Consider the following 11,252-nt stretch of genomic DNA (forward strand, 5'->3'; position numbering starts at 1 on the left):
GCAAAAACCTCTTAAAAAGGAAATCGCTCTTATCCTAAAAATAATAAATCAAAGTATCTTTAGGGGGAAATTCACATGCTTTATTGTTTAAAAGACTTTCCTGGTGATGCCAAGTTTAAGAATCACTGATCTTGGGGCCAGAAGGTAGTGTGGTGGTTAAGGCGCTGAACTCCCACATGGCCAACCACAGTTCAAGTCCCAGACCTCGTGGTTCGCTTTCTCACTTTGTCTTTCTCTCTCTAGCAAGCGTACGTGTCCTATAATAAACTTAAACTAATAATAAATAAAATGAATAATTAGAGCAGAACCACTAATCTATTCTACTTGTCTCATCTTATGGAATAAGAAGGTTGAGACCTAAAGCAAATAAAGAGAGAAATACATGGCCAAGGTATACAAGCACGAGTGTAGACTGGCCTTGAGCCCTAGTCTCTTGACTTTTAACTGCTTCACTGAATTGCTCAACAACTATTTGCTAAATTTCTTCAATGTGAAGAGTATTGTGGTAAGCACTAGAGAAACAGCACTGAATAAGCTAGACATGAAACCTGTGCCAAAGCTTGCAACTTAATGAGAAAAACAACATTAAACACATGACCATATAATTAATTGCCTAACGCTGATTGCATTATGGGAGTACATGGTGATATATACACATAAAACTGGGGGACCTGGCTTACTTTTTGGGGTTGAGGGTCGTCACATAAATCTTATTTGAGCTGAGCACTGTGGAGTATACATACAGAAATAATTAAACTTGCATTTCTGAACCTAAGATAACCTTGGGCCATGGTTCTTTATGAGATGTCGTTTAATGTGTTTTCACTTGGATGACAATTTTTCAAATGAATAGAAACATTTTCTTGGTCATTCTTGTTTATCACTGATTTCTGTCCAGCTCTTGAAAAGTTTATATTGGGAACCAGCAGTTAGCGTAATGGCTATGTCGCTGGACTCCCACATAGTCGACCGCGGTTCGTGTCCCGGACCTGGTGGCTTAAAACTCACGCCGGGCGCGTGTGCGTGCATGCCCAAGATCCCGAGAGGAGAATGGAGGAGAAGGGATTGCAGCATGACCATCCCCCCTGGGGGGTGATTTCTCGCTTTCTGTCTCTATGTCTCTCTCTGTCTGTCTGGCGAGCACACGCGCCCTACAGTGAAAATCTCTCCAAAAAAAAAAAAAGTCTATATTAAGCATGTGTGTTTTTTCAGACCAACTTATAGTCTAGTGGTTAAGGGAGCCAAATCCCACATGGCCAACCATGATTGAGATCCCTTGAGGATTTGAAAAAGGCACCTTATTCACGTGTGAGCATGCCAAAAATCCCAACGAGATGGAGAAATAAAGGAGAAGGGGTTGTAACATGACCACACCATATTAGAGGATGCTTTCTCCCTTCCCCTCTTCCTCTCTGATTCTCCCCCTCTGTCTCTCTAGCTATCTGTCCCAAGAGGAGAACGGAGGAGAAGGGATTGAGGGCATGGCCATCCGCCCTGGGGAGTGATTTCTCACTTTCTGTCTATCACTTTGTTTTTCTGGCAAGTGCATGTGCCCTATAGCCAAAACCTCGCCAAAAAAAAAAGAAGAAGAAAGAAAAGAAAAGAAAACACAGAAAAAGCTCACTACCCTCCCACACATCTGCCTAAAATAAGTCTATAAAATTCTCTTTTTAAACCACCAGCCAGGGTATGGTGGTGAAGGCAGCTGGATCCCACATGGTCAAATGTACAGTTCATGTCCTGGACCTAATGGTCTAGAAAATACACTGGAAGCAAGTGTGTGCATGCCCAAAATCACAAGAGAACAGAGAGAAGAGATTGTGGCATGGCCATCTTCCTGAGCAGTGACTTAGCACATTCCCTCTCTCTTTCTTTCTCTCTTTCTCTCTCTCTTTCTCTGGTGAGCACATGTGCCCTATAGCAAAAACTGGAGGAAAAAAAAAAAGGAAGTTTTCCCCTACCCTCTCCTGTACCAGGAAAAGACAACTCTCCACTAGAAATGGCACTAACTTGAATCTACATAACCAAATCTTACTGAAATAAGCCAGAAACAAAAAAGACAAATACCACCCGTCTCACTTATATGTGCAATCTAAGAAAGTCCACGTCAGAGAAGTAGAGTACAATGGTGGTTGCTGGAGATTGGAAGGTGGAGAAAAATGGAGAGATGTAGGCCAAAAGGTACAAATTTTCAATGATAAGATTCATAATTTCTAGGATTTCATTTACGGGATGGTGACTCTATTGGTAATACTGCAATTGTATGCTTGAAATTTGCTGGGCTGGCCCTGTAGTGCAGTGGTTAAGACGTGTGTTCTTCAAAAGATGTGATAGAAGAGGGAAGCAATTTGAAAATGGATTACATAGGACCTTGACAAGCAAGGAGTCTATCAGTTTCATTTGTTTTTTGGTTTTAATTTGCCAGAGAGTGCACATGCTCGCTAGAGAGAGAGAGAAAAGGAAAATGAGAAAGCATTCCATGGGGAGCGGTCATACCACAGTCCCTTCTCCTCCATCTCCCTCCTTTCAGGAATTTGAGCACACACTCACAATTGCCCAGTGTGCTTTTCAAGCTGCTGGGTCCAAGACTTGGTCACCTTAACCAGAGTGGGGTCCAGCCACCTTACCCAGCATGCTACTGGCTGGCCTGAGTCTATTAGGCTTTTTTAAATTATTATTATTTATTTATTTTAGTTTATTTATTCTTTTTTTTTAAGTTTGGCATAGGGCACTTATGCTCACCAGTGAGAGAGAAAGGAAAATTGAGAAGCAAGCCACAAGGTCCAGGACTCAAACCACAATCAACCATGTGGGAATCCAGCACCTTAACCACCACTCCACCTGCTGGCCAAGTCTATTAGTTTTATAGGAAATAGGAAACATTTCTAACAGACGCAATAACTGAAGCAACAGCGGGGTAGCTGTGTAAAGAGAAAATGAAAGACTTGATCAGTTCATAATAACAGTGATTCAAAAGAAAAATCGTTGACAGGCTATACTAAGGAAAAGAAGAAACACCTCCATGAATTAATGGAATTACTGACATGGGAGTCTAGGATGAATTACAGATCATTTCAGATTTATGTCATTGTGGTTGCATTGATTCTTGTATTTTAGCATTAGGTGTAAATTTTTTTTCCTTCCAAAATATTTTTATTAAAAAGCACAGAAACAAAAAAAGCCATCACAAACCCTGCCTTTCTTTTAAATAACGTGACATGGAGCAGTTTGGTCCCCACCCTATTGCACGCAGTCTGGCCTGGTTATGAATCAGAAGGCTGCTGAAACTGGGGTCCTGCCAAGGAGATGGGGTTCAGCCTAGCAGGAGAAGACCAGCCCTTCCAACTCCCTCACAGTGCAAGAGGCAGAGCCTGGGTCAGAGCAATCTGACAGCACATCCCTGGCATCCTTTGACAGACCCAGCTTTATCTTCTCTGAGACCCCAATGGTCAGAAGGGGAGTGGAGGAAAAGGTAGAAGAAAGGTGTGATAAATTGGACTCCCAGAAACAGGGTCTCATCAAGTCATCTGGAACAGATAAATTAAGTCAGGAAGACCCACCTTCACAGAAGGCTGGGCTAACCAGACACATACACACATGCAAGACAGTTTGTGGAACCCTGAAAGGGAGGAATGGAGGTTGTAGTCACTGCCTAGAACCTCCACCAACCCAGACACACAGAGCTACACCCAGGGATCCAGCCCATTAAGACTGACAGAAAGAAGGATCCTCCCTGCAAAGTTTCAGGACCCCAGAATGATCTCCATGATATGATCTAGTTCATTCCACTTCCATGGCCCTCAGGCACAGAAGAGGTTAGGAGGAGGATCTGGAGGGGCCAGGGAAGGCTCCTTTTCCACTGCAGATGTGTCCATGTCCAGAAAGAAGTCATCCAGGCCAGAGTCCCCTAGGCACCGGGAGCTCAGAGCCTCCAAGAAGACTGGGTCAGGCTGGGGCAGCAAGTCATGCTGGAGGTCTAGGGGAGCCACTAAATTCTGTGGGGCTTCAGTCTCATCCATGGAAGTTTCCAGCTCCCTGAGGATGGAGCCAATGGTGGTCAACAGGAAGAAATCCTCCTCGCCTAGGAAGAGAGGTTCTGAGGGCAGAGCAGGTGCAGGAGCCAGATGAAGTGCAGCCTGGAGCTGCCGGAGGGTGTTGTGGATGAGAACATGCCTGCAGAGGCTGGGTGCCCGGGGCCCAGACTGCGCTGGACTTTGTCTAGAGAGATGTGGAGCAGGGCTTGCTGATAACTGGACCCCAGTCCCACCTCTCTTTCTTCTCTTCCAAATCTGAGTGTTTCCTCTTCAAGCCTCCCACAAGGATGCTCTCCGTTGACAGGTTTGCAACGATCACCTCCCGGAACTCCTACAGCGCCCAGACCCACCAGTGTCATGTAGGGTCAGTATTAGCAGTAAATTTTGACTAGTTTAGTATTTAACACAATGTATAGAAGAAAAAGTTTGATTTTTGAAGTCAGGCTTTCTTCAGATCCTGGCTTCACCACTTCTTATGTGACTCTGAAAATGCATTTAATCTCTCTGAGTTTTGATGCCCTTACCTGCACAAGTATAATAATTTACATCTATCAGAACAATAGAGTTGAGTGGATAATTTTTTTGTAGTCAAAATTCTAGCTTTAAACCCTGACTTTTCCTCTTCTTAGCAATGAGCCTCAAGACAAGGTATTTATTGCTTCTTTTTTTTTTCTTTTTTTGGAGAGGTTTTTGCTATAGGGCGCGTGTGCTCGCCAGACAGAGAGAGACATAGAGACAGAAAGCGAGAAATCACCCCCCAGGGGGGATGGTCACACCACAATCCCTTCTCCTCCATTCTCCTCTCGGGATCTTGGGCACGCACGCACATGTGCCCGGCGTGAGTTTTAAGCCACCGAGTCCGGGACGCAAATCGCGGTCGACTACGTGGGAGTCCAGCGACATAGCCATTACGGTAACTGCTGGTTCCCAAGACAAGGTATTTATTGCTCCTAAACATCAGTTCCTTCATCAATAAGGTAAGAATTACTAGTGTGTTGGGGCCGGCAAGTGGCATGGTGGTTAAAGGCGCTGGATTCCCATATGACTGACTGTGGTTTGAGTCCTGGACCTGGCAGTTTCCTTTCTCACTTTCCCTTTCTCGCTTTCTCTATCTCTGTCTCTTATCACGTTAAAAATAATAATAACAAATGGAATTAAATAAGTAAATCATTCTTTTTTAAAAAAGAATTACCAGAGTATCTATTTTGCAGGGATTCAGGCAAAATAAAAATATTTGTTGTAGGATAAAATGAAATTACGTAAATAAAATATTAGGTAGAGGGACCAGCAGGTAGTGTGGTAGTAAGGCGCTGCACACTCCCACATGGCCGACCAGGGTTTGAGTCCTGAATCTGGTGGCTTGCTTTCTCTCTCTCTCACTTTCACCCTCTGTCTCTCTCTGGTCAAATTTTTTTTAAAAATCAATAAATGAATAAATAAAATAAATAATTCTATTTTTAAAATTAGGTAGATAATAAGCTGTTTAATTAAAAATCACTTCCTTGTTATTACTTCACAGGACACATTGGGGATTCTTTCAATTTCTCGAATATTCCCAGAGTGCCTGGCACCCTGCAGCCTAGGGCCAGCCCAGGAGCCTGACACCTGGCTCTATGCTTCTCTCTCAACCTCCTCTGCCTATGGAGTGTCTCTGCTGGCCTGTCACGTCTACACAGCTGACCATGTCCACCTCCATGGCTACCAGCCTGGCCTCAGCCAATTCCTTTTCTGACCTTTACTACTTGTACAATGTCAGGACTCCTTCTGGTTTCTACTCCTGACCTTCCCCAGTCTTTTCTGTTTGCAGTTGCTTTACTGTAACTCTTAACCACTGCCAACTGAACTCTCACAGTCAGGCCCCTGCATTCTTACCTGATCACAGCTTGCGCGCTCTCCCTTCTGCTCCGGCCATGCAAGTCTTCTTCTTCCCTCCCCGTCTAACTTGCTGTTTCTTCTGCTGAGCATTTATTCTCCACTCTTCTAGATGTTTTTCATCTTTCTGGCTTTAGTCTAAGTGTGCTTTTAGCTGAAAATCCTCTCTCTGGTAAGTTTCTCTCTGGTTTTCTCTTAGTGATTTTTGTTACCTTCATAGACGTATTGTTTGGTTTTGATACTAGAGCCCCCTACGTTTGTCATAAATTAGGACACATCTTCCTTGGAAGAAATCCCTGGAGGCATGGCAGTCTGGTGACCCCAAGGGCATGACCAGGTGCATAGGGCACAGAGTCCCAGATAAGACTGCTCCTTGGACAGCACCCACCTCTCCACGGGAGCAGCCAGCAACACCACTTTCTTCTCAACAGCCGCCACCAATGAGCTGTCTGCTGACTTGCCTGACAGAAGGCCTCCTGTGAGGACACGATGACAGGGGGCACAGCTCCCAGCAGCTGTCCTGAGTGTGGTAGCTGTTGCTGAGGAGCTTGTGACTGGGCCCACAAGGAGCTTGGGAGGAGGCTGAATCCAGCCCGAGAACTCCAGTTAGCAGTTACAGCTTCTCCTGGAGGTCAGCCCCAGATGTCTAGTTCCCAGAGTACCTTTGGATGAAGCAGGTGGCAAAGGCCAGCACAGAGGGACTCAGATGACTCACCATTTTTTTTTCTTTTTGTAAGTTTATGCATTACTTCCATAAGGCAGAGAAACAGAGGGAAACAGGTAGAGAGACAGCACCCCCACCAGGTCTCTTTTTAATTGCCAGAGGGCTCCTGCACTCATCAGTGAGAGACAGAGAGGGAGAGGGAGAACGCACCTCCCCTATGCCCCCCACCCCCCGTTGGGGCATAGGCATGCTGCAACACCTTCTCCTCCATTTCTCCATTTGAGGCATGCATGTGCATGTGCCTGGTGTGTTTTCAGACCACAGGCAGGGATTTAATGCTGGCAGAGATTGAGACCGCAGTTGACCATATGGCATCTGTCTCTCTGAACCTGAGGCTCCAGATCCAGTCCCCGACAGGCTCTTGACAGTGCGATCCATCCCCAGCTCTAGCCAGCCCCAGATCATTGGCACATGTGCATGGCATACTTAGGGAGGTCTCTGGACTTGAGCCCGGAAGCTTCCCATATGGGTCTGCCACATAGTATGGTGTTTTACATCACCATCCGGCCACTACCTTCATAGTATTTATGAGCTTTCATGATTATTGTATGTTTTGGTTACTTGTTTTGCTTCTGTCCCACTCATATTCCCACTAGAATATGAGCTCCCCAAGGACGAAGGCCTGTTCTCTGTATGGCTCCATCCCACCACCTACTGCCGAGGTTAGTCTTCTGTGTCAACTAGGCGAGGTTGCCGTGCCCAGTTCAGTCAGATGCTAGCTTAGATGCTGCTGTGACATTATGTGATAGAAGCGATTCACATTTGTAATCAGTTGACTTTGTAAAGGAGATTAGCCTCCATAGTGTGGGTGGACCTCAGCCAATCAGCTAGAGGCCTCAAGAACAAAATCCAGAGGTTTCCTGAGAGAAGAATGATTCCGCCTGAGCTTTCAACACGGTGGCCTGCCTCACAGAGTTTGGACTTGCCAGCCTCCACAATCACATGAGTCAGTTCCTGAATCAGTCCCCATGTCTCTCTCTGTCTTCCACACACACGCACACATACACACACACACACACACACACACACACACACACACACACGATAGACTGTTTTATATATCCGGCCACTACCTTCATAGTATTTATGAGCTTTCATGATTATTGTATGTTTTGGTTACTTGTTTTGCTTCTGTCCCACTCATATTCCCACTAGAATATGAGCTCCCCAAGGACGAAGGCCTGTTCTCTGTATGGCTCCATCCCACCACCTACTGCCGAGGTTAGTCTTCTGTGTCAACTAGGCGAGGTTGCCGTGCCCAGTTCAGTCAGATGCTAGCTTAGATGCTGCTGTGACATTATGTGATAGAAGCGATTCACATTTGTAATCAGTTGACTTTGTAAAGGAGATTAGCCTCCATAGTGTGGGTGGACCTCAGCCAATCAGCTAGAGGCCTCAAGAACAAAATCCAGAGGTTTCCTGAGAGAAGAATGATTCCGCCTGAGCTTTCAACACGGTGGCCTGCCTCACAGAGTTTGGACTTGCCAGCCTCCACAATCACATGAGTCAGTTCCTGAATCAGTCCCCATGTCTCTCTCTGTCTTCCACACACACGCACACATACACACACACACACACACACACACACACACACACATGCACACACGATAGACTGTTTTATATCTCTGGATGTATCTGTATCTGTATTCTGTTTCTCTGGAGAACCCTGAATGATACTCTTAACCATTCAGATTTATTTTTCCATTGTGTGTCGCTCTCTGTGCCAGGTTTGTTCTAGAAGCTGGGGATATCACTGTGGCCAGACAGACAGACTTTTTTCTCAAAGCTCTTGTTCTCGTAGAGGAGACAGAAAGTCAGTGAGCAAACAAGTAAGTTGATCAGTTTCCAGCAGAGATCAATGCTACGTGGAGAGGAGCAGGGGAGTGGGGGAAAGAGAGCTACTGTAGATGGTGGTGCAGGAGTGACATGCAAAGCTATGCAGAGGCTGACCCGCATGGGAAGGCCCAAGGTTTGTGTCCAGAAACTTCCCTGGTTACACGAGGCATGTGTGTGCCCATTTTCCAGGGCTGGCTGAGGCGGGGATGGACTGTAGCATCGAGGCCTTGGTGGTGGTGCGTTCTCTCTCTTACTCATGAAGGGAGAAATAAATAAGCTTAAAGAAAAACAAAAACATAAATACACTTACATAGAATGAGTGTTCAGAAGATTTGCAAAGGGGGGTAGCTTGATATGCAGAGAAGAGGTGAAGAAAATAAACAGGACAAAACTGTAGATTGGCTATTTCAAAGTTACTTTCTTTGTAAAGGTTAAAGCTGAAGGGACAGGGCAGCAGGTGGTACGGTGGTTGAGACGCTGGACTCCCACATGGCTGACTGTGGTTTGAGTCCCAGACCTAGTGGCTTGTTTTCTTACTTTCCCTTTCTCTCTCTGTCTCTCTCTGGTCAAATTTAAATAGTAATAATAATAATAATATGATTAAATAAATCATTTTTTTAAAAAAGCTAGAGGGACTTCTTTTTTGAAGAAGAAGGTTTTTGCTATAGGGTGCATGCGCTTGTCAGACAGACAGAGAGAGACAGAGAGACAGAAAGCGAGAAATCACCCCCCGGGGGGGGGGCCACTCCACAATCCCTTCTCCTCCATTCTCCTCTCGGGATCTTGGGCACGCACACACACGCACCCGGCGTGAGTTTAAGCCACCGGGTACAGGACTCGAACCGCCATCAACTACATGGGATTCCAGCGACATAGCCATTATGCTAACTGCTGGTCCTGAGGGACTTCTTTATTGTGATACCTAGACGTGGTCTGTGTGGGGATTTGGCTACCATCTCTCTTGCAAACTCGCAAAAGGTCAAAAAACTTTGTCATTAGTGGCGTGGAATCTCAGCATGCATAACTCCATTCTGATTTTACAGTGGCGGAGATAGTCCAAGCAGAAGAAATAGCATGTTGGAAGCCCTCAAAGAATGGGTCTGACATATTTGAGGAGAAACAAGAATAACTGCCCTGAAGCAGAGTGAGCCGGAATGGTGGGAGTTAAGAGGCAGACTTTTGAGACTGTTAAATTAAAAGATTTGTTAACTATAGCAATTCTTTCAGACTTTAATGGGCATGTTCAGGATTTATGCTTTCAAGTGTCTGACACTCGACCGTTGAGCACTAGCTCAGTGGTAGTCACTGAAACCGTCATGCAGACTCAGCTGGTGTGCAGAATTTACATCCATCCAAGGACTTGGGCTGCTCAGTGTACACCCTCAGCCCAGGAGCTATTCTGGAATTACTTAGAAATCTAGTTTAAAGACAAAAACAGCGGCCAGCAGGTGGCATGGTGGTTAAAGGCACTGGATTCTCACATGGCTGACTATGGTTCAAGTCCCGGACCTGATGACTTGCTCTCTCTCTCTCTCTCTCTCTCTTTCTGTGTGTGTGTGTCCCTCTCTGGTCAAACTGGAAAATAATAATAATAAATAAAATGAAATAAAATAATTATTTAAAAACAAAAACAGGGGCCAGAAGCTGATGCGATCATTTAGACACTGGATCCTACATGGCTAACTCCATGATCGAAGTCCCAGATCCAACCCAGACCCTGTGGATTGAAAAACTTGCTGAACATGTGTGTGTGCATACCCAAAATCCAGAGAGGAGAACAGAGGAAAAGGGATTGTAGTGTGGCTGTGCCCTGCGTGGGGAGGGATGATTTCTCACTTCTTTCTCTGTCTTTCCAGCAAGGGCACATGGCCTAGGGGAAAAAAAAAACTTTAAACAAAACCAAACAAAAACAGAAAACGGTTGCCTGGGTCACCCCAGAGACATGGTTGCAATTGGTCTGCGGTGCAATCCAACCTCAGGAATTTTGGAAACCATTCATCTTTCATATGTTAGAAACTACTGCCTAGAGCCACAGCGGATGATGGTAGCTGTTTCATGCTCAGCTGATTTCCCACGCTCTGTTTTTCTTTATTTCCTCCTGCAGCAGGTCTGAGGGACACACCTTTTTTCCTTTCTTTGGTCACTAGCAAAAGTGCTTCCCTCCCCAGGAACTCCCTGGCTGGTCTACTGAGGAAGGCAGTTTGGTTAGCCCAGAAGCACTGGCTTTCGATGTTAACTGCTCTTACTAGGCAACAGGCTCTCAAATAAAGCAACCCTAAAGCCCTGGCAAAACCCCAGGGTCTTACATTGTGATCCTGAGGATCATCATTCCCAATTCCCTTCCACAGAAAGCCTACAATGAAAAACTCCACTTCCGTGTCAGTCTCAGTTTTGCAAAAGTCCATTTTGTCTTACATTTAAGAACGGCCTTTTCTTCAAAGTGAGTCTATAATTGTGGTGGAAAAATAGTTGTACAGACAATCCCCAACTTATGGTGGTTCAACTCACAATTTTTTTACTTTATGTTGTAAAAGCCATACACGTATGGTAGAGGTAGAACTTCAGATCTGGAATTTGATCTTTTCCTGAGCTAGTGATGTGCAGTTCAATATTGTCTTGGAAAGTTTGGCAGCAGCAGTGAACCAACCATTCTGTCTTCCACTTTTTTTTTTCTTTTTGCCAGAGGGCACATCCACTTGCCACAGAAAAACAGAGAAAGGAGCACCCTTCCCCCCCATGGGTATATGGTCACACCACAGTCCCTTCTCTCCCATCTTCCTCCTTTC

At 45.3% G+C, this 11,252-nt stretch overlaps 1 pseudogene; it reads right to left on the reverse strand.

Moving 5' to 3' along the window:
- Positions 1–3,743: 3,743 nt before the first annotated feature.
- Positions 3,744–10,871, reverse strand: LOC102487157 (SERTA domain-containing protein 3-like; annotated as a pseudogene).
- Positions 10,872–11,252: the final 381 nt, after the last annotated feature.

This window comes from Tupaia chinensis, unplaced genomic scaffold (assembly GCF_000334495.1).
Source record: "Tupaia chinensis unplaced genomic scaffold, TupChi_1.0 Scaffold000437_1, whole genome shotgun sequence".
Taxonomy (NCBI): domain Eukaryota; kingdom Metazoa; phylum Chordata; class Mammalia; order Scandentia; family Tupaiidae; genus Tupaia; species Tupaia belangeri.